This window comes from Hemiscyllium ocellatum, chromosome 39 (assembly GCF_020745735.1).
Source record: "Hemiscyllium ocellatum isolate sHemOce1 chromosome 39, sHemOce1.pat.X.cur, whole genome shotgun sequence".
NCBI classification, from domain to species: domain Eukaryota; kingdom Metazoa; phylum Chordata; class Chondrichthyes; order Orectolobiformes; family Hemiscylliidae; genus Hemiscyllium; species Hemiscyllium ocellatum.
The window spans coordinates 30,805,778-30,832,741 of NC_083439.1; the positions used below are offsets into that span (position 1 = coordinate 30,805,778).

Genomic DNA, 26,964 nt, shown 5'->3' on the forward strand with positions numbered 1-26,964 from the left:
TCAGACAATTAGTGGACGTATCCCGGGCTTGCAGTAACCTTCCATTGAAAAGCCTTGTGTAATTACGTCCTCACGAACAGAGTGGAGCTGATGCAATATTAGTTGGTTTCTCCAACAAATATTAGAAATGAACAACTTTGGTAGAAAACTGTATCAAATATGAACATTGTGCCCAGCTCAACTGCAATTATGTTCACATATCAACTAGAATGGGAAACACAGGGATGGCAGACCAACTAAATACATAATAAAAACTGAAAGAACTGCGTACGCTGCAAATCAGAAACAAAAACAGAAATTGCTGGAAAAGCTCAGCAGGTCTGGCTGCATCACTGGAGAGAAATCAGAGGTCACGTTTCGGGTCCAGTGACTCTTCCTCAGAATGTAAAAGGGAGGAATGGAAGGAAATGAGTAGGGAAATGATATTGGGGAAATTGATGAGATGAAAGGCTGATAAGTCGCACTGGGCCTGATTATCTACATTCCAGAATACTTAGGAAGCAGCCCTAGAATTAGTGAATACAATGATGATCATCTTCCAAAACTTTACAGACTCTGAAGTGGTTCCTATAAATTGGAGGGTAGCTGATGTAACCTCACTATTTAAAGAAGGAGGTAGAGAGAAAACAGGGAATTATAAATGGTTAGCCTGATAACATTAGTGGGGAAAATGCTACCATTTATCAAAAATTTAATGGCACAGCACGTGGAAAATAGCGACAAGATCAGACAGAGCTAGCTTGGGACTTACAGCAGAGAAATCATGTTTGACCAATCTGCCAGAATTTTTGAGTTGAAAAAGGGAGCCGGAGGGTGTGCTTTACTTGGACTTTTAGAAAGCTTTCGATGAGGTTGCACACAAAAGATTACCATGTAAAATTAAAGCACTTGGTATTGGGGTAGTGTACTGACATAGAAAGAGAATTGGTTAGCAGACAGGAAACAAAGAGTAGGAATAAATGGCTCTTTAACTGAGTGAACAGGAAGTGTTCGCTGGGTTACTGCAGGGATCAATTTTCGGACCTCAATATATATTTACAATATATAATCATGAGTTAGATGAGGGAACTTCCATGCAAAATGTCAAATTTTGCAGAAATCAAAATGCTGGCTAGGACGGGGAACTGTGAGGAGGTAGCAGAAATACACCAGTGTGATTTGGATAAATTGAGTGACAGGGTAAGTATATGGCAGATGTAGTATAAAGAGGATAAATGGGAGGTTATTCACTTTGGTAGAAAAATCATGAAAGCAGGTTATTATCTGAATAGTGATGGATAGGGAAAGTGGGTGGGGTTGCAGTGGGACCTGAGTCCCCTTGTACACTGAACGTAAGTATACAGGTGCAGCAGGTGGTCAAGAAGGCAAATGGTAGCTTCCATACCGAGAGGATCTGAGTACAGGAGCAGGGATGTCTTGCTGCAATTGTGCAGGGCCTTGGTGAGACCACATCTGGAGTACTGTGTGCAGTTTTGGTCTCCTTATCTGCAGAAGAATATTCTAGCAATGGACAGAATGCAGTGAAAGTTTACCAGCCTGATTGCTGGGATGGCAGGACTGAAGAGAGACTGGATCAGTGAGGAGTATATTCAATGGAGTTTAGAAAAATAAGGGGGATCTCATAGAAATCTGGAACATTCTAACAGGACTATACAGTGTATATGCATGAAATAATTTTCTGATGACTGGAGAGTCCAGTACTAGGGGGTCACACAGTGTAAAGGTATGGGATAGGCCATTTAAGACTGAGATAAGGAGAAATTTTGTCACCCAGAGAGTGGCGAGCCTGTGGAATTCTCTGCCACAGAAAGTAGTTAAGGCCAAAACACTGAATATTTTCAAGAAGGGGTTAGATATAGTTCTTAGGACTGAAGGGATCACAGGGTATAGGGAGAAAGCAGGAACAGGGGACAGAGGTGGATGATCAGCCATGAGCATATTGAATGACAGAGCAGGCTCGAAGGGCTGAATGGCCTCCTCCTGCCCCTGTTTTCTGTGTTTCTGTGTATTATGGATCATTCATAGATTATTCAACTCACTGCTTTCACATCATTATGCAAGCACTGAAAGTTCTTTGACAAATAAATGGATGAAAGAACCAAAGTTCACATTGATAGATCGCCTTTCACATTCTTAGGGAGTCCCAAGGCACCTTCCAGCCAATTGAGTGCTTTTCAAATGTAGCCACTGTTCATCAAAATGTAGCAGCCAATCTGTGCACAGCAAGTCCCAGAAAGCCAGCAACTGATAGGGAGCAGATCAGTCCTTTTAATGATAAATTGTTGCCAGGAGTTTGGGAAAAGCTCTTCAAATAGCACTGTCAGATCCTTTACAGTGCATGAGAATGCAAAGAGAGACCCTGGTTTAATGGTTCATTTGAAAATCAGCGCCTTTAAAAATGCTCACCCTTTGTGCACCATTGGAATATCAGCCTTGATTTAAGAATGCAAGGTTTGTGAAGGTTTGTAGCTCAGGTTGAGGTTTAGGGTGTAGGTTTGCTTGCTGAGCTGTAGGTTTGATATCCAGACGTTTCATTACCTGGCTAGGTAACATCATCAGTGGTGACCTCCAAGTGAAGCGAAGCTGTTGTCTCCTGCTTTCTATTTATATCTTTCTCCTGGATGGGGTTCCTGGGGTTTGTGGTGATGTCATTTCCTGTCCATTTTCTGAGGGGTTGACAGTTGGCATCTAGATCTATTTAATAATCAAATCTTGGAAAGAGTCTTAACCCCACACCTTTCTAAATCAGAGGTCAAACACCTCCCTATGTAGGAACCACATTAGACTGCAGGCACATTTTATACAATCAACGAATGATGTGGAAGGGAGCAGTACAGAAGGAGACTTTTCAGCCTGTTGCATCTCTGTAAAAACAGCTCAACTAGTCCCACTCTCTTGTCCTTTCCCCAAAGATCTGTCATAGACTCATAGAGTCATAGAGATGTACAGCACGGAAACAGACCCTTTGGTCCAACTCGTCCATGCTGATCAGGTATCCCAACCCAATCTAGTCCCACCTGCCAGCACCCGGCCCATATCTCTCCAAACCCTTCCTATTCATATTCCCATCCAGATGCCTTTTAAATGTCGCAAAGGTACCAGCCTCCACCCGTTTATACTGAGAAGAGGAGGAATTTCTTCTCTCAGAGGATAGTGAATCTGTAGAATTCTTTACTGCAGAGAGTTGCTGAGGCTGGGTCATTAAGTATATTCAAGGCTGAGGTAGATTTTTAATCAATACTAAATGAAGGGTTATGGGGAAAAGACTGTCATTTGTTTTCTTCAGATAATCATCCAATCCCTTTTGGAAACTACCAGTGGCACCACCTCTGCCACACTCTCAAGCCATGCACTCTTGACCCTAACTCCATGCTGTGTGAGAGACATCTTCCTCATGTCACATTCGGTTCCTTTGCCATTTAACTTATATCCTTTAGCTTAACATGTGTAAACCAATGGGAACAGTTTCGCTCTAACTACTTCGTCTAGACTCCTCATGGTTTAAATACAGTCACATTATTCTCAGGTACCACCACTGCCAGCATGTGGCATTCTGATTTGGATCATTCTCTGTCACCAATCATCCTTTCTCTTGAATCCAGGGTCTGTCTAATTATCAGTGGTGGAGAACTGATTGCTAGTGAGTCTAGCCAGCAGAAGCATTTGGTTTACTTAACAGGACAGTTTTACAGCAGTAGATACTGTTTGCAATAAGTCGCTAGTTATTACTAAAGACTCCTTGGAGCTGTGCAGAATATATCTACTCCACCCAGAGGCTGTGTGTCTGGGTGGAGCATAATGTGACAGGAGCATTAACTCCTCTTGAACTATGACTTTCTACAATAACATGTCTGTCAAATCATCTCTAAAGCTTCTCAATGAAAAGCAACCTCAATTTCTCCCATCTATCCACAGAACTGGAGCCTTTCCTGTCTGAAACCAGTTTTGTGAGTACTTTCTGCACCCCTAATACTGCCATGTCCTTTATAAAGTGTGGAGTCAGAGTTGGACGCAATATTCAAATTGAAACTGAACCAGAGTTTCGATAAATTTCACTGAAATTTGTTCCTTTTGTGTTCTTCACCTTTATTGATGAACCCCAGATACTCTGCCTTTTTAACCACTTTCTGAAACTGCCCTGTCCCCTTCAATAATTTGTGTTCATTTATTTCTAGGTTCCTCTGTTCCTGCACCCTTTTAGAATGCTACTAAGGTTTGTGTTGTCCACACATGTTGAAATTGTGCCCTTCGCACCCAGTCTAGATTTTAACTTTATCAAGAAAACCAATGGTCCTGGTTTTTAACGTTGGGGAACCCTATTGTATACCTTCTTCAAGTCCTAAACATCTGATTGCATTGAGTATATAAGCCACCTTCCAAAATCTCGATCCTTTTAACTCCGGTGACCCTTAATCCCAAAGTTCCCACCAGTAGTCCATTGACTGCCTTGGTCCCACTCTCTTAATCTCTCTAAGTTAAAAATGTCAAGATATATCCCTTTAATCTTTACCACAAGCCCCTTCATGATTTGCTGCCCATTTTCTGTCATTCTTTCTAAACTGGATTGGATTATTTGCTTGTATTTAAAAGCATTGCACAATGGTAAGCTGCTTGAAAGCTCGGTAATTTCTAGGCAGGCAAACGCATTGAGAACAGACAATTCAGATTGCAACATGTGAATCCTCTGTTAGATCATCCAACAATTATGATTCTCACACTGATACTTAAATTAAATGAGCTCAATTAAAGTTGGAATGGGGTTAGAGTATAGAGTACAGGGAAGATTAGATAATGTACAGCAATTATAATAATAAGATGATTACCTAATAAACATTGAGAATTTGAGAATGTATAGGCAACTGTTGCATTTTCTTTTCAACGAAGGTAGCCAAAAAATATTGTTCTGCCTAGGCATATTGAGTTTTCTTTCCCAAATCCACCCTGCCCATATTCACTCTTACTTAGAATAGAGAGGACAAACAATGTCTCTTGCCCCAGGATTGGGTGGAATTCACTCTGACACTCTTAATCAAATTCACTGAAATCGAAGTGCCAGAAAGGTCCTGATGAAAGGCTTATGCTTGAAACGTTGGTTCTCCTGCCCCTCGGATGCTACCTGACCTGCTGTGTTTTTCCAGCACCACACTCTCGACTCTGATCTCCAGCATCTGCAGTCCTCACTTTCTCCTACATCTCAACGAACTACCCAGCACCTCAGATAGCATGCCATCAAGCCCATCCAAAAGTTACTCAGCTCTCTGGTCTGCCTTCCTCCTGGCTTTGAACTATGTGCTCACCCCCAAGTCCAAGATGGAGAATGGGAAAAACAATTGTGGCTGTAACAGCTACTCATGTTTTGAGGTATTTTCGGTGTTGAATGTGATTTCCTCGAATTCCAGGAGCAGCAATTATTGTTTTCTAAGCTTTTGGGACTTTGAGGGAAAAAGATCAAACAACAGCACTTTAAAAAGGAGGAAGACAGACAAAGGCAGAGACCACATGACCAGGGATAGAAATCTACAGTGCTGTCTGACACAGCAGTGAATCTGCACAGTTCCTGCCTTTGCTGTTTGAGTTAAAGTATCTCTGGATGCTGGAGTGTGTCTAGGAAAAATTAACGAACAGGGAAATTCATAACTGACCTTGAGGAACCTGTGTGGGAGAGCTCACAGCACAGGAACTGGTAAGTGCATAGGTAAGGTCCTGGGGAGTGTTGCTGTACAGAGAGACCTTGAAATGCCGGTTCATAGTTCCTTGAAATTGGAGTTGCAGGTTGATACGATAGTGAAGAAGGCATTTGGTATGCCTTCCTTTGTCAGAGCATTGAGTATAGAAGTTTAGAGGTCATGTTGCAGTTATACAGGACATTGGTTAGATCACTTTTGGAATATTGTGTGCAATTCTAGTCTCCCTCCTATTGGAAGGGTGTAGTGAAACTTGAAAGGGTTCAGAAAAGATTTGCAAAGATGTTGCCAGGGTTGGAGGGCTTGAGCTATAGGGAGAGGCTGAATAGGCTGAGGCTGTTTTCCCTGGAGCATCGAAGGCTGAGGGGTGACCTTTTAGAGGATTATAAAAACATAAGGGGCAGAGATAGGGTAAGTAGTGTCCAGAACGAAAGGGCATAGGTTTAGGGTGAGAGGGAAAAAAATTCGAAGTGATCTAAGGGGCAACATTTTCACACAAAGGGTGGTATAAGTATGGAATGAGCTGTCAGAGGAATTGGTGGAGGCTGATACAATTACAACATTTAAAAGGCATCTGGATGGGTATATGAATAGGAAGGGTTGAGAGGGATATGGGCCAAGTGCTGGCAAATGGGACTATATTGGATTGGGATATCTTGTCGGTAAGGACACGTTAGACCGAAGAGTCTGTTTCTGTCCTGTACATTTCTATAAGTCAACCATCACATGGTTAGTCTCTTCACAAACAAGATAAAGATAATTTTACATTCATTTGGCTCAACTTGCACTGACAATGCATAACATTAATCCCTCACACTTATTTTCTGTACCTAATGTAGTCCTACATGTATAATGTATTATAAGTATGTATTCCTCTATGTATCCCTACATCAGCAAATACAGGTAATTGGGCATATCCTTCGATCTAGAAGCACAAAGACAGCAGATAACTGGGAATACCACCACCTGCAAATTCCCCTGCAAGCCACACACCATCCTGACTTGGAAGTGTAATGCTGTTCCTTCAATGTCACTGGATAAAAATCCTGGGAGTCTTTCTTAAACAACACCATAGTAATATCCTTGCCATGTGGTCTGCAACAAATCACCCAGGCTTGTCACTACTAACTTCTCAAAGAAATTAAAAGTTGGCTTAGCCAGCAACACCCATATCCTACGGATGAAGGTAGATTTTAAAAAGCTGTTTCATCATTATCTTTGTGCATTCTTACATGTACACACAGGAAGAACATGATATGACACAATACTCGGGATAATCCTAATATTCTTTTACTCTTTCCTGACATTACTCACTGCTGCTTAATTTCACTTTGTTCTTTTCCTCTACTGTATTCCTTTGTTACTCTAACTTTTTTCCATTTCTTTGAGACTATGTAGCATTGTTTGATCCCTCACCGTGTCTTTGTCTATGGCTTATCGTTTAGCTATTGTGTTTGCTGATCCCCTTTGTACTTTGTCCTTTCTCATAGAGTGATAGAGATGTACAGCACAGAAACAGACCCTTTGGTCCAATTCGTCCATGCCAACCAGATATCCTAACCTCATTTAGTCCCATTTGCCAGCATTTGGCCCATAACCCCCAAACCCTTCCTACTCATATATCCATCCAGATGCCTTTTAAATGTTGCAATTGTACCAGTCTCCACCACTTCCTCTGGCAGCTCATTCCATACATGCACCACCCTTTGCATGAAAATGCTGCCCCTTAGGTCCCTTTTATATCTTTCCTCTCTCACTCTAAGCCTAGCCCTCTAGTTCAAGACTCCCCCACCCCAAGGAAAAGACCTTGTCTATTTACCCTATCCATGCCCCTCATGATTTTATAAACCTCTATCAGGTCACCCTTCAGCCTCTGACACTCCAGGGAAAACAGCCCCAGCCAACTCAGCCTCTCCCTATAGCTCAAACCCTCCAACCCTGACAACATCCGTATAAATCTTTTCTGAACCATTTCAAGTTTCACAACATCCTTCCTATAGGAGGGAGACATGTACACAATATTCCAAAGTGGTCTAGCCAACATGTTGTACAGTTGCAACATGACCTCCAAACTTCTATACTCAACGCTCTGACCAATAAAGGAAAGCATACTAGGAAGTCACTATCCTACCTACCTGAGACTTCACTTTCAAGGAACTATTGGCCTGCTCTCCATGAGGTCTTTGTTCAGTAACACTCCTTCGCACCTTACCATTAAGTGTATAAGTCCAGCCTTGATTTGCTTTTCCAAAATGCAGCACCTCATCTTTATCTAAATTAAACCTTCTCTGCCACTCCTTGGCCCATTGACCAATCTGATCAAGATCCTGTTGTATTCCAAGGTAACCTTCTCCGCTGTCCACTATACCTCCATTAGGGATAGTCAACATGGCTTTGTGCATGGGAAATCATGTTTCACTAATGTGATTGAGTTTTTTAATGAAATACCGAAGAAGTTTAAGGAGGGCAGAGTGGTTGACGTGATCCACATGGACTTCAGTAAGGCGTTCGATAAGGTTCCTCATGGTAGACTGGTTAGCAAGGTTAGATCTCATGGAATACAGGAAGAACTAGCCATTTGGATACAGAATGGGCATGAAGGTAGAAGTTAGAGGGTGACAGTGGAGGGTTGCTTTTCAGACTGCAGACTTGTGATCAAAGGTGTGCCACAAGGATCGGTGCTGGGTCTGCTGCTTTTCATCATTTGTATAAATGATTTGTTGTGAACAAAGGAGGTACAGTTAGTAAGCTTGCAGAAAGCACCAACTCTTTTAGGTTAAGTCCCAATCATTATGGGTTAAGATCTTGAACTCCAAACTCTAGGCTAGTGCTCTCTGTACAGTACCGACCACATTGCTGGGTCTGGAGTCACATGTAGTCCAGGATGGCAGTTTCTCTCCCTGAAGGGCATGAGTAAATCAAATGGGTTTTTCCCAACAATTGATTCATGGTCACCATTAGTCTCTTAATTCCAAACTTTGTTTTTAATTGAATTCAAATCCCACCATCTGCCATGGCAGGACTTGAAGCCAGGCCCAGGGGACATTGCCTGGGAAAAAATCAGTCCAGCAATAATACCACTGGGCCATCACCTCCCCACTGAGATCCTGTATTCTCTCCCAGTTGCTACAACAAACCCTGACAACATTTCAAAGTGGAGAATAGGAGTTTTCCTCACATGCCCTGGCCAATATTCATCCCTGAACGAGTATCACAAAAACAGATCACGATCCATTGCTGCATTTGTCTTTGTGGGAGCTTGCTGTGTCCAAACTGGCAGCCGCATTTCCTGCGTTACAACTGTGAGTATACTTCATAAGGATTTTACAGGCTGCAAATTAAGCTCTGGTGCTTGTAAAAGATGCTGTATCAATACAGGCCTTCCTTTCTTTGCATTAAAAATCACACAATACCAGGTTATAGTCCAATAGGTTTAATTGGAAGCACACTAGCTTTCGGAGTGCCGCTCCTTGCTCCGAAAGCTAGTGCTTCCAATTAAACCTGTTGGACTATAACCTGGTGTTGTGTGATTTTTAACTTTGTACACCCCAGTCCAACACCAACATCTCCACATCATTTCTTTGCAGTGGTATTGTGTTCATTTATTCCCATGCAGTTATTCAGTCACCTGGACTGTTTGTGTCTACTTATTGTTCCTCCTTTTCCTGCTATCTCAGGAGACGCAGCAGTACTTCCATAATTCAGCATACTCACACGCCTTATACTTGACATTAAACTAACAAGGAGAAAGACAGTATCAGACAAGGTTAGCCCTCAAACAGAACAACATCTTACATCTAGCTATCTGTTTAATTATTTGTGTTCATTTATTGCTCCAGTGTTATTTTGCTTGTGTGTTTATCTGTTGTTCCTTTGCTATATTGCTTTGTTTCTTAATCTTATTCCTGTCTACACGATGAGGAAATCATGAGATAATTGATAACGGCATAACCTCTTTATCTCCCTTCCCCAAAGCTGAATGCAAAACGCTAACCAAACTTCCATAAACCCCACCCATCCAGGAATTAAAAATGTTTGCCTCACTTTAATAACTCAGGAAACCCAACTGGAAAGGACAATCCTGGGGCTGCTTTATACAGGGCTCAGGTGATGAGTTCCAGCTAGGTAGGTCATTGTCTGTTACCAAGGGAACTCATTCTCAACAAGCTCCACGAGGAAATTAATTAATGATTCTCCATGGGTCTTGCAGGGTTTAATACATCTGTCCCCTTCCAGGTCTGAGGGTTTCCCCTCACTCCTGTGGTAATAGGGATTTTGCATCCCCTCGTCCATGGTCCCAGTCTTGTCATTTTCTGGGTCTGGTCAGGGGTTGTATAATAAATTGGTGAATGTCTCTTTCCTGAAGCTTATCCCCAGTGGTGACCTCCAACTGACTTTCTGCCCCCTCTGTTTCCACCTCCAAGTCCTGGTCCTCCTAGTCCTCAGGACTGGCTCTCCAGCTTTCCGTGGGCAGTGCACCATCTGTTAGTTGGTGTGAAGCATGGAGATGGTGGCATGTCCATAAAAATAATTGTTTCTGTGGATGATTTCCATTGAGAGAGATGTGTGTGCTTTTTGTGGTCTTCTCCCTGGTTTTAACCACGTATACCAGACCCATTTTCTTAAGGGTAACTCCCAGAATCCATGGCGATCATCACCGAGGTTCCTTAGGGGAATGGTATCTCCTGGTTTAAAATCTCTGGTTGGCCTATGTCCATTGGGGCCCCTTTTCTGGGTTTGTTGTTTTAATTCAACTGTCTCGTCCAATGTCAGGCTAAGCCTAGGCCGAAAGCATCAGCCCATCAATGGTTCCACCAGGGTTACTCTTGTCATTACATGCAGCAATGTCCTACTGTTGAACAGAAAAAGTGTAAGCTCAGTTTCCAAAGACCCTGTAGTTTGTTTTCTCACAATTCTTCTGAACACCTGGACCGGCAGTTAAGTCAGACCGTGAGGATGGGTGGTAGGGTGCCCAGTGTATGTGCCTTACCCTGTCTGCCTTCATAAATATTTAGATTAGATTCCCTACAGTGTGGAAACTGGCCCTTTGGTCCAACCAGTCCTCGCCGACCCTCCGAAGAGTAACCCATTTCCCTCTGACTAATGCACCTAACACGATGGGCAATTTAGCACGGCTAATTCACCTAACCTGCACACCTTTGAACTGTAGGAGGAAACCCACACAGACACAGGAACAATGTGCAAACTCCCGAGGCTGGAATTGAACCCGGGACACTGACGCTGTGAGACAGCAGTGCTAACCACTGAGTCACCGTGCTGAAACTCTTCATTCCCCCAGCCGGGAAATGGGATCCTGTTGTCTGTTATAAGGATTTCGGGTATACTATGTGGACTAAATGATTGGTGGAGATTTTCTGTGGTGTTGTAAGAAGTGGTAGAGACCACTAGGTTTGTGTTGATCCCTCTTGAATGGGTGTCGATAAGGATTATAAATGTAAATGACCTTGTGAAATCTGCACGTGCCCTCACCCAACGCATGCCCACCCATTCTCAAGGGTGTACTGAGGCTGCTGGTGAGGCCTTCGAGTTTTCCTGGCAAGTTTTGCACCACTTGACCAGGTTTTCGATATCTGTGTCCCTGCCAGGCCACCAAACATAGCTCCTTGCGAGCACTTCCATTTTAGAAATTCCAGGGTGACCATTGTGTAATTCTTGGGAGTATCAGTTGCTGGCCTGGACATGGGACAACCACTCAGGCTCTCCACAAGATAATGTCATCTTCTATGTTCAACCCCCAATATTTTGAGAGATAGGGTTTTGTACAACTTCATTGTGGTCCACTATTCAGGCTGGTATGATTTAGCTTCACCAGTGTAGAGTCTTTTTGAGTCCAAGCCTGGATTTGATTGGCAGATACTGGTAGAGAGTCGTTGAAGCTCAAAGTCATGAAGACTTCATCCATGTTCATAGGTGAAGGTAGGCTGGTAAGTAGCAGCTCAAGACATCCACATTGGTCACACGTCTTCCTGGATGATATTCCAAGGTACATTCATAGGCACCTCTTAGCAGTGCTGGGCATTGGATCTGAGCTTGCCTTCCTTGAAGATGTTCAGCAGTGGTTTGTGATCAGTTACTGTGGTAAATGCTGACCATGGACATACTGGGGAGCTTCGTCACCGTGAATACCATGGTCAAACCTTCTTTCTTGACGTGGACATACTTCCTTTCTAGCTCTGCAAGGGTTCGTGATGTGTACAGGATTGAATGTTCTGTCACATCATCCCAATAACACTATCCCTATCCCATAAACGAGTGACCTCAGGAGGTCAATATTTAGCTTCAGGTGTCATTGTTTTACATTTGCAATGGCTTTCTGTTGTGTGATTTGCCACAACCCTTTCTGATTCTTTTTTCAGTCAGGCATTGGGGGTGAGGTGTGTGTGTGTGTGTGTGTGTGTGCGTGTGTTGGTTGGGGGGGGGGGAGGGTGGAAGGGAGGGGTAGAGTGCCAGCAGATTTTCCAGATTGGGTATGAATTTCCCCCAGTAATTTATGAGACAGAGAGAACACCTCAACTCCACTGTGTTCCTTAGAAACCCTTTTTATAGCTGTCAGCTTCCCTTCAGAAGGATGTACTCTGTCCTTGTTAACCCCGTACCCGAGGGTATGTTACCCCATTTACCAGGAACACACATTTTTTCCTTTTTAGCTGGATGCCAGTCACAGAAAAATGCCACAAAACCTCCTCAAACTCTCCACCTGTTTCCATTGCAGTAGCTCCTGAGATTAAAGCACCACCCAGATAGACTGTTACTCTGGCTGTTCTCCATGCCCCTTTGAAAGATGGCACCAACCAAATAGAACATAGAACATAGAACAATACAGCACAGGACAGGCCCTTCGGCCCACGATGTTGTGCCGAACATCTATCCTAGATTAAGCACCCATCCATGTACCTACCCAATTGCCGCTTAAAGGTCGTCAATGATTCTGACTCTACCACTGCCACGGGCAGCACATTCCAAATATACCCCAAAGGCCAAGTGAGTGTACTCATCCAGTCTTTTGTGAGTATTTAAAATTATGCACTTCCTGGGTGACACCCCACACTCCAGTTAGAGGTAGGTGTGGCTCATATCCAATTGGTAACATATGTGACCTGTAACCAGCTTTCCACACAGGTTTTCTATGTGTGGTATCAGGCTGTGTGTCTAAGTGGCAAGATCTGATGACCATCACCTTATACTCCCCACAGAGGCGGACTGGGTTGTCAGGTTTTAAAACTGGGACTACTGGCCTGGCCCACTCAGCTAATTGTATGATGCCAAGTTCCTCTAAACACTCTAAGTTAGCCTCTACATTGGCACCTGGGGCATAGGGAACCAGTTGTGCCTTGAGGTATTTAGGTCAGGTGTCTTGGTCCATATAGATCTTGACCCTTGAACCTTTTATCTTCCCAAGGCCCTTGTGGAAAACTTTGGGATACTACCCTATGACTTCATTTCCATTGCTATAGAATCACAGAGACGTGCAACACATAAACAACTTGTTCGGTCCAAGGCATCCATGCCGACCAGATATCCTAAATTAATCTATTCCCATTTGCCAGCACTTGGCCCATATCCCTCTAAACTCTTCCTATTCATGTACCCATCCAGATGTCTTTTAAATGTTGTAATTGTACCAGCCTCCACCATTTCCTCTGGCAGCTCATTCCATACACACACCACCTTCTGTGTGAAAATGTGTTCCTTAGGCCCCTTTCATATCTTTCCCCTCTCACCCAAACCTGTGCCCTCTAGTTCAGGACACCCCCAACCCAGGAAAACGACATTGTCAATTTACCGAATCCATGCCCCTCATGATTTTATGAAACTCTATAAGGTCACTCCTCAGCCAGTGCCCATTTTAAAGATCTGTTGCCAATCCAGGTAGATTTTCCTTAACAGTCCCTTTCCAAAAGGATTGGGACCTGGCCCTAGTACCAACATTAAGGGGACTCAAACTGTCTGCTGCCCCTGGGTAACTGGGGTTACAGTGGTCCCAATAAATATCAGGGCTCCCCAATGTATGTGGCCAATATAGCCTTCATGTCACACAGGCTTAAAAACAAGATGTCCCATCACAGATTCCTAAAGGTTGCCTCTCCAACAGTAGATACAGCTGTACCACCGTCTATCTCCATGTCTAGGGTTGGCCATTTCCCTGAAGTTGTATCTCAGTTGGAGCTGTATTGGGAGCAGTGATGTAATTTTGTTGTATCAATTCCTCATCCTTGGCTGATTTAATTGCAAAGCCTTGTCTTGAGGTGACTCTGCCCTTCGGCCTGGGCTGTTTGCATTTCACCTGTGTTGGTAGCCTTGTCCAGGGTAAACTTGATGACTGCAAACACAGTCTGGGCATTCTTGCTCCTCACTGTATGTGGAGAAACTTCCTGTCCTGTTCTGGGATGCTGTGTCCTCTGGACTCCAGCTGTCTGTCCCTGGCAACAAATGGGGGTCACCCAAGGCTGAGGACGGTGCTGCCCATGAACCCCCGAAGCCCCTGAGCCCCTTTTGCCACAGTTTCACGGGAAATGGTGAGTTCCTCATTCTGTCAGTAGCTTCCTTTGGATCGCAGCATTAAGTGATTCCTTAGCAGTTCCTAAAGTGCTCACAATTTCCACGAGAATTCAGCAACTGGTTCCCCAGGAAGCTGTGTTAAACTTGTACTACTGTTTTTTTTAAATTTTAATCAGATATTTTATAACATACCTCTGGGACAGGTGAGACTTGAACCCAGGCCTCCTAGCCTGAGGCAGGGACACTACCACTGCACCAAAAGATCCCCTCTAAGCCCTCTTTTTATTATATCCTGAAGTTCTGTCCCACATAAGTAAGCAACTTACCCACCACCAAATCACCACAACTTGTTTAGCTATTGACTACCACCATTAATCACCCGAACCAGTCGACACAGTTTAAAAATAAGGAGTAGGCCACTTAGAACAGAGTTGAGGAGAAACCTCTTCACCCTGAGAGTGGTGGGTGTGTGGAATGCTCTGTCCCAGAAGGCTGTGGGGGCCAAGTCTCTGGACACTTTCAAGAAAGAGTTGGATAGAGCTCTTAAGGATAATGGTTATGGGGATAAGGTAGGAACCGGATACTGATTGAGGATGATCAGCCATGATCATAATGAATAGTGGTGCTGGCTCGAAGGGCAGAATGGCCTACTCCTGCACCTATTGTCTATTGTGTAGCCAATTAAAAATTAACAAGCAAAGACCCTTATGGGCAAATCAAACCATCAAAGTGAAGGAGGGTTTGTGAGAGAAGAAGGGGGCTAAATCAAAATGCAGTCAGAGGGGGAAAAATAGCACGAAGGGCATCAAGGGCATTGGTGGACACCGTGTGCTCTGTCTCCAAGGACACCTGGGCTCGAACATAACCTTGGAGGAGGGGCCGCTAGTCAGCAGAATGACCCCCTCCACAACTCACTGCTTGGACCTGTTTATAGCCAGCCTGCCCAGGCCCAGGAGCAGACCCACAAGGAGATCCTCTGATCTGTCCGCACCCCTCCACACCCATCGATCAGGAGCGTGGGCTGAAGTGCAACTAAAAATACAGCACAATATTTCTCAAATAACTAAAAAGGGAATGCAAACACTCAACCAACACAAATATGGTACACAGACTCCACAGCACCACAAAGTAAACAGTGGGGCTGAGAGTCTGTAAACAACTGCAGATTAAGTGACTGTTGTGTGCAACATCCTCTACCCCTGGTCCCCAAGGGAAAGAGAGAGGGCTCCCATGTAAAGAGCCCTCCACTGTGGATGTCCACTGCCCGGAGGTCAAACAAAAGGCCCAGTGACAGACATGAGAGTCAAGGTGGATGGTGTGCAGCAACAGCCTGTACTAAATCTGCCTGGTTGTGGCACCAAAAGGCAAACTCAGCTTACTGAAGAGACACATCAGGTTGTGGTCTCCTGAGGGAGGCTCAGAACACTTTAGTTTTTAACTGATATTTCCAAACAACCTACTCAGAGATATTGTTACATACCTCTACAGCGGATGGCACTTGAAGCCAGGTCTCTTGGTTGAGTATTAGGGACACAACCACAGCACCACAAGAGTCCCACTGGGTCTGCTTTGTAAAGGATTCAGGTGATGAGTTCAGCATTGCCTGTTACCAAGGGAGCTTATATTCAACGAACTCCACAAGGAGATTAATTAGTGATTCCCCATGGGCCTTGTAAGGCTTATCCCATTCAAATCCGCACATGTATTGGTTTAAGGCCTCATCCTAAAGGCAACGCTTCCTCCATCAGTGTAGCACTTCCTCAGAGTTGTACCGGAGTATCAGTCTTGGTTTTTACATGTGTCTAGTGGACCTGCAACATTAATACTGAGGGAAGAGAGAGCTGCCAACCACAACAGAATTGGCACGCTCCAGTGAAAGGTCTCGATGGGATAACCATGTTAAAGACATCATAGATGTTTCTGTTGGAGCACCAGACAGCTAAAGTCCCAAAGCAGATTTCACTGACAGTGCTGTCAGTGTGTCCTGAGAGCAAATGGATGTTGGTGTATACATTTGTAACATAGCAGCAGCATCACTCTCTCATCCAGCTTCAGACATTCAGTTTTCTGTCAGAATGAAGCAGGAGGCCAAGAACCATTCAATATTGTCACTTTTATTGTGACCACTCGGAGCTTCTTTACATTTACATTGTGCAAAATGTTCCGTTGTCCCAATCACGCCAAAATAAAGTTGATGTTAGCCCTACCGTACATTAGAAAGCCATTAGTCTGATAATAATTACCAAATGAAGGTTATGGGGGAGAAGATTATAACATCAGCCACAATCTCATTGTATGGTAAGCTGACTCAATGGGGTGAATAACCTACTGCTCCTATGCCTTATAGATCATGTTAGCACTGAACTATGTAAACATTGATGTCTTCGAATAAGAATAAAGTCAGAAGTCACACTGCACTGGGTTATACACAAAAGTGAGGGCTGCAGATGCTGGAAACCAGAGTTTAAATCAGAGTGGTGCTGGAAAAGCACAGCAGGTCAGGCAGCATCTGAGGAGCAGGAAAATCGATGTTTCGGGCAAAAAGCCTTCATCAGGAATAGCACTGCATCAGGTTATAGTCTAACAGGTTTATTTGAAATTACAAACTTTCAGAACACTGCTCCTTCATCAGAAGTTATTTTGATGAGGAGCATGCACCCCCTTAACATGGACCCACATTGTCATTCCTTCACTGTCACTTGGTCAAAGTCCTGACAGTTCTCCCTAACAGCACTGTGGGTGGATCCACACTCAAGAACTGCAGTGCTTCAAGAGGAAGGCTTGTTACCACCTGCACAATGCCAATTGGGATGGGCAATAAAAGCTGGCCTTGGCAGCAATGCCATCCCCACATCCCATAAACAAACCAAAATACTCCTGACCTTTACTACATGAATGTAGTTATACAAATACAAGTTATTACATGGTTTTAGATCCATTTAAACTCTGCATAGGGAGTGCCCACTTAGAAAATCCATCTTTTGTTTTCTGCTAGAGTTGCACAAGAAGTCTGTTGTTGCTGTACAAATACTAAAGCTTTTGCTGTCTGGCTCTGAATCATTAGTGAATAATTAATATTTGCAAGCCACGCGATAAATGGCTACAATGTCCCTCCAGGTCACAGAGCTGGGGGAGGCATGTATTTGCAAATCACCACACAATAATAATCAGAAATAAATGGGAGTGGAGGAGAGAGATTCCACATATGGAAATAAATGACTCTTCAGTGAAGTGTGATCCCTTTTGACTTGTCCTTGAATGAAGTAGTTTGCAGTTTAATGTTTAATGGCACTGAGGGCTACATTTCAGAATTCAATACGTGAGGAATTGTATTTCTTCAACGCTCAATTGTGTCTCTCAGAAACACCCAAAATATCTCACAAGAACTTCTATTAATAAAGCACCTTTAATTTAAAGAAATACTCATTTTACAAAAGCTTAATAAAGCAAAATAGAACTTTAGTCTACATAAGGAGGTGTCAGGGAGAATGACCAGATCTCGCTCAGATGCAGCTGCTGCGTTACAGGGAGAATGACTAGAAGCTTACTCATTAAAGGAAGGAGCAATCAAAAGAAAGGTGGTGAGATTTAAGGAGCAATTTGAAGAGTTTAGGACTCAGTGGTTGACGTAACTGCCGTCAATGGTCATGCAATTAAACTGGGATGCACAAGAGGCCAGAAATAGAACAGCACCCCCAGAGATCTCACAGGGTTATGTGTTTGGAGATAGAGTAGGGTGAGGCCATGGAGGGATTTGGACATAAGGATAAGAATTTTAAAATCAAGGTTTTGCTTAACTAGGAGCCAATGTAGGTCAACCAGAATAAGCATAAGTGGTACTAGCTAAAAGATGGGTAGTAGAGTTTTAAATAGCACAACAAAGAGAGGCAGGCCAAGAATTCCATTAAAATTGTCAACTGAGAGAGAGTAATGGGTGATTCACTCAACATTGCAAATGAGTGCCAGCCTAGATATTGTAATGTGCATAATTTTTTGCCAAATGCATTGTAATCAGCTAACATCCATTGTTTCATTAACCTAGAAAAACCTAATGACATAAACAGTGCATTATGTGACTGACTGTAAGTGACACAGAGCAAGTTACTTTAGTTGATTTTACCCCAGAACTAAGTCATAAATCACCGAATACCAGGTTATAGTCTAACAGGTTTATTTTAAATTTCTGATTTGAAATAAACCTGTTGGACTGTAACTTGGTGTCGTACAATTTCTGACTTTGTCAACTCCAGCCCAACACTGGCATCTCCACATCATATCTCAGGATTGACACAATAGCCAATTAAGTTGGTGGGATCGTTCCCATACTGTGCTGCTAACGCAGAGATGACACAGTCATCATCCCATAATATCAGTCTGAGAATTTGAAGCAATAGCATGAGGAAATAAAACACTGCATTCAATGAGGGTGACCGAGGAACTTCTAAAGGCTGTGAAAACCCAATTGATTCACTCGTGACATTTAAAGAAAGGAAGCTGACATCCTTGCAACACTCTAGCCTCAATGTCACTATACTTTCACATGAAGGGCTTGCTCCAGAGGGCCATTTTGTATCACGATATCTCTTTTTTTCCTTACCACTTTGAGTGTATATGAGCTAGTACTGAGGCCTGCAGACAATCTTTCAAGAATCTAAGGAGGGAGCCTGGTCAAACATACATTGGGTTTGAAAGGATAAAACAAAGTAATTTTGATAGGTGGATATGAACACTAAAAATAGATCAAACATGTGACGTTCATTGACGATTATTTTGGAGGAGATCAACAACTCACTTCCTGAAGTAGTGAGAACTCATGTGGAAGAGCAGAGAGCTAAGACTGCAAGATTAGCAGCAGAAGTGGCAGATGATTATGAGTTGGTCCATAAATCAAAGTTTGGCTTCTGGCACAGAGTCATAGAGATGTACAGCATGGAAACAGACCCTTCATTCCAATCCGTCCATGCCGACCAGATATCCCAACCCAATCTAATCCCACCTGCCAGCACCCGGCCCATATCCCTCCAAACCCTTTCTATTCATATACCCATCCAAATGCCTCTTAAATGTTGCAATTGTGCCAGCCCCCACACTTCCTCTGGCAGCTCATTCCATACCCATACCACCCTCTGTGTGAAAAGGTTGCCCTGTAGGTCTCTTTTATATCTTTCCCCTCTCACCCTAAACCTATGCCCTCTAGTTCTGGACTCCACGACCCCAGGGAAAAGACTTTGCCTATTTAACCTATCCATGCCCCTCATAATTTTGTAAACCTCTATAAGGTCACCCTTCAGCCTCCGATGCTCCAGGGAAAACAGCCTCAACCTGTTCAGCCTCTCCCTATAGCTCAAATCCTCCAACCCTGGCAACATCCTTGTACATCTTTTCTGAACCCTTTCAAGTTTCACAACATCTTTCCGACAGATAGAAACTGGGGAAAAGGAGATATGGTGATACTTGCTTGCTCTCTAAAAGAACAAGCCATTCAGTTGTACTGACTCCCTGCTCAGTGGCTCAAGTGGGATTTCCACCATTACCTCTCAAAGCATCTCAGAGTGGCCTGCAAGTGATAGACCTTGAAAATAAATTAGAGCAGGAAGAGTTAAGGAAGATTTTAATTGTGGTGTCTCGATATCCTGAAGGGTTTGATAGAGCAAACATGGAGATATGTTTCTACTGGTAGGAGGTTTGGTAATCCAAGCTCAAAGATATGAGATAATTGATAAGAATGAGGTACATGGAGAGGATAAATAGACAAAGTCTTTTCCCTGGGGTGGGGGTGTCCAGAACTAGAGGAAATAGATTTAGGTTGCGAGTGGAAAGATATAAAAGGGTCATTAGGGGCAACTTTTTCACACAGAGGGTGGTGCATGTATGGAATGAGCTGCCAGAGGAAGTGGTGGAGACTGGTATAATTACAGCATTTAAAAGACAACTAGATGGATATACGAGTAGGAAGGGTTTAGAGGGATATGAGCCAAGTACTGGCAAATGAGAATAGATTGGGTTAGGATATCTGGTTGGCATGGACGAGTTGGACTAAAGGATCTCTTTCCGTGCTGTACATCTCTAAGACTGTATGACTCTATAAAAACCATGAGGGGATGTGAGGAAATATTTGTTACACTGCAATTGTTTTCTGATCCCGTATTACTGATGGTGGAAGTAGATTCAATGGTACCGTTCTGAAGGGGAATCAATAAATACTTAAATACTGAGCAACTATGGGGCTATGAGAAGCAGCAGAAGATTGGGATGATGTAGGATAGTTTGTGTAAAGAACTAACACAATCATCATGTGCTAAATGGCCTCCAAGTGTGCTCTAATGATTAATAAAGGCATCAATTTCCTCCCAAAAATATATTCAATGAGAGTTAGCCATCTTCTTAACCCAATCATCACATTCTCTTCCTCCATCACTTCTCCTCAACAAAATTCAGTTCTCTTGCACTCCCATCAAATTCTCCCCACCCCACTCAAAGTTCCACCTGCTGTCAACTCTTACCCTCCCCGGGGTTTCTCTCCTGTTACCTAAGCCATGTTCACCCTGGCAAGGGATATATCTCCTGCTCCTGGAGTGGCTTTCCAATGAAGCTGGAAGTCGGGACATCTGTAGTTAGGATGAGATAAGGAGATTTGTGATTTCGATTTATCGCCTCATGTATCTTAAACATATAGTCAAAAGTGTTTTTGATGATTATATGCAACGGGTCACCACTCTCCAGCGTCATCTTAAAACTCTGTATATGCTGTAAGATTTTACTGCAGTAGAGATCATCTTTCTTTCTTCCTCTTGTTCCTCCTCTCCTGCTCCGCTCCTCCAGTCACTGCATGGGGGTCTGGTTACAGGCTCCTGGGTCTCTGTTATTGGCTCTAGGGTCTGGTTACAGGCTTCTGGGTCTCTGTAATGGGCTCTGGGGGCCTTGGTTACAAGCTCTTGGGTCTCTGAAAAGCAGCTGCTGCATCTGAGCGAGATCCATGGTCTGGGGACACACACATTCCAAATCTCCTGGTCTCATCCGACGTTGCTCCAGACACTGCTGCCAGCCATCGGTTGTCAGGGTGCTCTGCCGTCCTATTCAATGATGCTTCTGATCCTTCAGGCACCCGGGCCTAGCTGCAGGCCTGAAGCCTCAGCTTAGCTGCGGATCTGGGCTGGGGGAATTCAGTCTGGGACGTAGGATACTCTGGGCTGGGATGGAGCCTTGTCCAGCCCCCTCCTTCACCCGCCACTCTCCAGGCTCTGTAATTTCTGTGGTTTAATCATTTCACCATTCCATAATTTCCATATTTCCACAACGTAGTGCAAATAACACTGTTAAGTCAAAGTAGAGGAGGCAAATTGCATTCTGAGGAGGGGGTGGTGTGGAGGAGGGTCGCGAGATCTTTGAAGGCTGGCACGGTGGCTCAATGGTTAGCATTGCTGCCCTGCAGTGCCAGGGACCGAGGTTCGATTCCAGCCTAGCCAATTGTCTATGAAGTTTGCATATTCTCCCTGTATTTGCATAGGTTTCCGCTGGGTGCTCTAATTTCCTTTCACAGTCCAAAGATGTTTGCATGCAAAATTGCCCACAGTATTCAGGGATGTACAGGCTGGGTGGATTAGCCACTGGAAAAATGCAGGATTGCATGGATGTGTCTGGGTGGGATGATCTTCAGAGGATTGGTATGGACCTGTTGGGCCGAATGGCCAATTTCTACACTGTAGCGATTCTATGATCCCTTGACTGGCTATGCTGTTACCATAACTGCTATGTTGAAGGAAGTCAATCAGAATTGATATCAGAGTCTCTTTTTATTTGCAGTGTTCCAAGGTTTTACCAATGATTTGGAAGAACAAGATTCAAAATGTATGAAGGAATGACTGGCATTTCTATAGCACCTTTGTGACCTCTGGATAGCCCAAAGTGCTTTGTAGCTGATTGATTACTTCTGAAGTTTAGTCACTGTGGTAATGTAAGAAATACTACAGACAAGTTGTGTATAAACAGGCTCCCGCAAACAGCAATGAAAGAATTACGAGATCATCTGTTTTAGTGTTGTCAACTGAGAGATAAATACTGACCAAAACACCGGGGTACACTTGACTGGTCAAAAACAGAATTTCTGGTCATTCTCACATTGTTGTTTGTGAATGCTCGCTGTGTGAAAATCGACTTACCCTGGTGGGCCCTACGTCAAAATGGTGGTAATAATTCAAAAATACTTCATTAGCTGAAAGGCTGTTGCAAGACTGTGACAGGTGCTATAAAAATGGAAGTCCTTGTTCAAACTGTAAATTAAAGATATTTGTAAATGGGAAAAAAACAAAAGGTGAAGGTAAATCTGGTATGGAGCATTGTTTAGAAAATGTATTTTATCACGTCCATGGAATGTTCCTCTGCTCTTTACTGACACAGATTACAGTACTTTTGAAGTGGATGCCATTATTATCTCCTCAACAGTTGTGTCAGCTATTGTAAGTACAGCGAGCTCTTAACATTCAGTTAGCCTTTTATGCTGGAGCGGTTGAGAAGGAAGAGGTACAACTAGCTCAGCTGGTAGTGAGGTGAAGCCCCAAAACAGACTTACCCAAACAAAGTGAGGGGAAATTAGTTTTTAACTACTTTGTGAGTTCATTTAACTGTACTGCTTGAGGATTGGGAGTAGATTATTATCTAAAATTCAAAAGGGAATTGGTTGAACACCTCTAAAGGAAAGATTTGCAGGGCTATGGTGAAAGAATAGGAGAATAGAATTCATTGGTTTGCTCTTTCAAAGAGCTTACACTAGCTCCATGGGCTAAATGGCCTCCTTCCATTGATGAATGACTTATTGAAAAGACCCTGGTCAGTCTCTGCACCTGAGTTTCTGATACACAAGCTCAGTGCACAGAACCTAGTGTTGCCTGAAAGCAGTAGAGTCATAGAGTTATACAGCACAGAAAGAGACCTATCAGTACAGCCAGTCCATGCCAACCATAATCCCACATGAAACTAGTCCCACCTGAGTATTCAAACCTTTTACCCAGGTGTTCTTCTCTTGTGTGACAGTCAAAAGGCAGGGAGTTGATTCAGGCTTTAAACTGTTCTTTATTTAACTCTTTAGGTACCAATACTCACTGTAAACCTTACAATCATTTGCAAACACTTCGTACTTCATCTAACTTAACTAACTTCAACCTTAACTCACTTCATTTAACTTCAACTTAATTCATGCTTAACCCTAATTCGAACTTTAACTCTAAAAGTTCGGCTTGAAACAAATATGACCCTGATCTTGTCTTGTGATTCATTGTCTTCTCTGGAGATGACTTCAGGGCACATACTCCTCAAATGTTTGTCTCAAGAGTGCACTCCTGAGAAATGTTTTGTTCTGTTATGTGCTCGCTTCTAGAAGCTTCTCTTGAACTCAGCCAACAAACTGACCAAACCCTGATCACTCCGTTCAATCCCAGACGATGAGAGTTTACTGATAAACAATTCACAAATATTTATATCAATTCATAAACAGCCACATAAAATGCTTCATACAGGGTTATATGGTGCCAATCTCTCTAGCAGATAGTCATCAAACCTTATTTGGTTAACACAGGATACTACGGGTCACGGCATATAGGATGGGTCATGATATCTCTGTTTGCAGCTGTAACCAAGATCAGAGTTTAAACTAGCTTAACCAGAATTCCCAACATGCTCAATTGTAGCTCTTAACCAGTATCATAGCCATTTCTGCTGCTGGCCAACTGACCACACTAGCATCAGGGATTTCATTTGTAAAGCCTTCCGTGATAGCTAATGCATAAGACCTGCTCTACTTAAATAGCTTCCAGAAATAAATGTGTTGGCCTCAGTTTTACATATGGGAGCCTAGTACATCTAAAATCCTATATATGTCAATCTCACCCACTGGGGCCACGAGACCAGTTAACATGGGAAATGGAAAGGTTCTCACTGATGCAGTAAGCGATGGTGTTCTGAGGTTGCTGCTAATGTATGTCACCAGGAGACAGTGAAGAGGGTTTTCCTGTCCCAGGAAGATCTAATACCAGATGAGATAAGCAACGGAATGCCAGCTCTGACGTTCCTCACCTTCACTGCGTGCAAACACATGCCAAAAAAAAACTAAATTAGCCTTTTCCATTGCTGAGATCACAAACACTTAACCTGAAGAGAAAAGGAATGACATTTCCTGTATTCAAATCCATTAATAAAAGTGGGCATTGGCTGCTGAAAATGCCAGGTAAAACTGCCCCTTTATCATTGCTCCTTCCAATCCTGCCATTGTGAGGAATATTTATCGGCTGGGTTGTGGCACAATTGGCCAACCAGGCCTATTCGATGGCCACATCTATCACCAATGTCACTGCCTTCTCTGCCAGTCCCAATCTCCATCAGCATGCTAACCTGTCAGGTCATTCAATGCCTGCCTGGTGTTTCATTTGTTAACATTATCTTTGTGAGAGCCAGTTGTACTGAGCAGATTAAAGGGTTTTATTGCCAGAAATTCAACTCTGATGCTTATCAAAAGATAGCAGCTTGCAAATGGCAATGTTTAGCAGCAAATTAACATAAGTTTTGCATACAGCACCTGTACTACTGCAGACAAAATACTGAATTCGCAGATGCAAATGAAATCTTCTTATAGTCTGTGTGAATATTATTCCAGTCATCTGCACAAGTACACATTATTGAGAGTTGGCTTATTAGTTTTTCTTCACATTAAATATTCAATGAAATGCATGATTTTCCAATATTGTAGACTGAGGTATTTGGGTGGAGAGCTCTACAAAATTTAGTCATGACCATGTTTCAGTGCTGTATATCATAGCCCACACTCTCACAGGGTGTAAGGTTCAAACATAAAGTTGAAACACCCACTCTCCTGCAAGTGTGGGATCAGAGACTTAACTCTACTGAAATCAAGTCTACAACTGTCTGACTACATTGCTTGTACTACAGTCAGTTCTCCTGTAACATGTGTTTCTTCAATGTGAGTTAGCTGTAACACGATTGAAGAATTTAGACTGTTATTTGCAGAACGCAAAATTTCCTTACCTGCACTGGCTATAATGTGACTCTGACCTCCCCATTAATTTAAATGGTGCGGCTACTGTGCGATTTTCTGACAACACGAGATTGCAATAGAATGGAAGGTTCGTGTTATATCTGAACCAACTGCAATAGAATGCTGCAATGCAGAAACAGGCCATTCAGCCTCTTGTGCTTGTGCTGGTTTCTTTGAAAGAGTTGCCTAATTAGCCCCAACCCTCTGCAGTTTCACCATAACTCTGCAACCTTTCTCTTTGAAGGACGCGTCTCATTCCGTTTTGAAATTTATTGGTTCCATCAACAGCACTTTCCAATTTGTTTCAAATCATCACGTAAAAAAAATTCATATTTCCCCAATTTTTCACCAATGATGTTTAATCCGTGTCCCCAGGTTACTAACCATTGCACAGTGGGAATGGTTTCCCCTTGTTTATTCTACCAGAGCAATTTAATGTTTAGATGACCTCTGCTTCGTCTTCCTCATAGTTCCACAAGAAGTAGACACTTATAAAAATACTCCTCTCCTCAATAACTGATCCATAGCGATTGGCTTCCAGTCTACACCTCATCTTTGTTACAGTTTTAAAGTAAGAGATTTAAAAATGGCCAGGAAACCCATTACTTGCCAAAATCCACAAGCGTATTTGCTGTTCCCATTTTGTATCCTGCACAATTTGCCAGACAATCATGGAAAATGAAGTTGTCATTACTTTCCTTCCCTGACATCTGAAAGCCCCTGCACCAGGCTGGTCAATCCTAAACCAGTTAAAAATTATTTCAAGCCCATCACCATTTAAAGTTTGACAATTTTTAATAATTAACTAATGAAGCAATGGATACAGGTAATGTGAGAGGGCCTCTTGTCTGATAGCTGATCCCTTTCCCACCTTCAGTCACCAAATTTGCTGTCAACACCTTTCTAAAAAGAAAGGATATGCATTTACTTAGAGCCCTTTTTATTCATTCATGGGATGTGAGCATTACTGGCGAGGCCAACATTAGTTGACCATCCTTAACTGCTCTTGAACTAAATGGCTTGCTTGGCCTCTCAGAGGGCAGTTAACATTCAACCACATTGTGGATCTGCAGTACATTTAGGTCAGTATAGAATGGCAGATTTCCTAAAGGCTATTACTGAATCAGATGAGAACACTCAGAACATCTCAAAGCACTTTATACAGAACAAAATTCCTACTAAACCTATTACAGACATGCTTTGGAGATGCCAGTATTGGACTGGGGTGTACAAAGTTAAAAATCAGGCTGTAGTCCAACAGGTTTATTTGGAAGCACTAGCTTTTGGAGCACCGCTCCTTCATCAGGTGGTCACAACCTGATTTTTAACCTAGTACAGAGTGCAACAAAGTGACCAGATTGATCTCCTTGAATGACGGAATCATCCTGTAGGAAGTGATTGAGGAGACTGGGTAGCACTGTGGCTCAACGGTTAGCACTGCTGCCTCACAGCGCCAGGGATACAAGTTCATTTCCACCCTTGGGGTGACTGTTTGTAGAGTTTGGACTTTCTCCCTGTGTCTGCACGCATTTCCTCTGGGCACTCCAGTTTCCTCCCACAGGCCAAAGATGTGCAGGTTGAGCGGATCATCCTTAGAAATGCAGGATTACAGGGATAGGGTGATGGGTCTGGGTGGGGTACTCTGTAGCGGGTCCATGTGGACTCAGTGAGCCGAATGGTCTGCTTCCACACTTTCATGACTGGGCTGAAATAAGG

The 26,964-nt window shown here is 43.2% G+C and overlaps 1 protein-coding gene across 7 annotated transcripts in view; it reads right to left on the reverse strand.

The window, feature by feature from the left end:
- sema4ba (sema domain, immunoglobulin domain (Ig), transmembrane domain (TM) and short cytoplasmic domain, (semaphorin) 4Ba) overlaps window positions 1-26,964 on the reverse strand; it is a 476,044-nt gene that overhangs the window by 260,395 nt on the left and 188,685 nt on the right. The gene's annotated exons all lie outside the window — the stretch shown is intronic.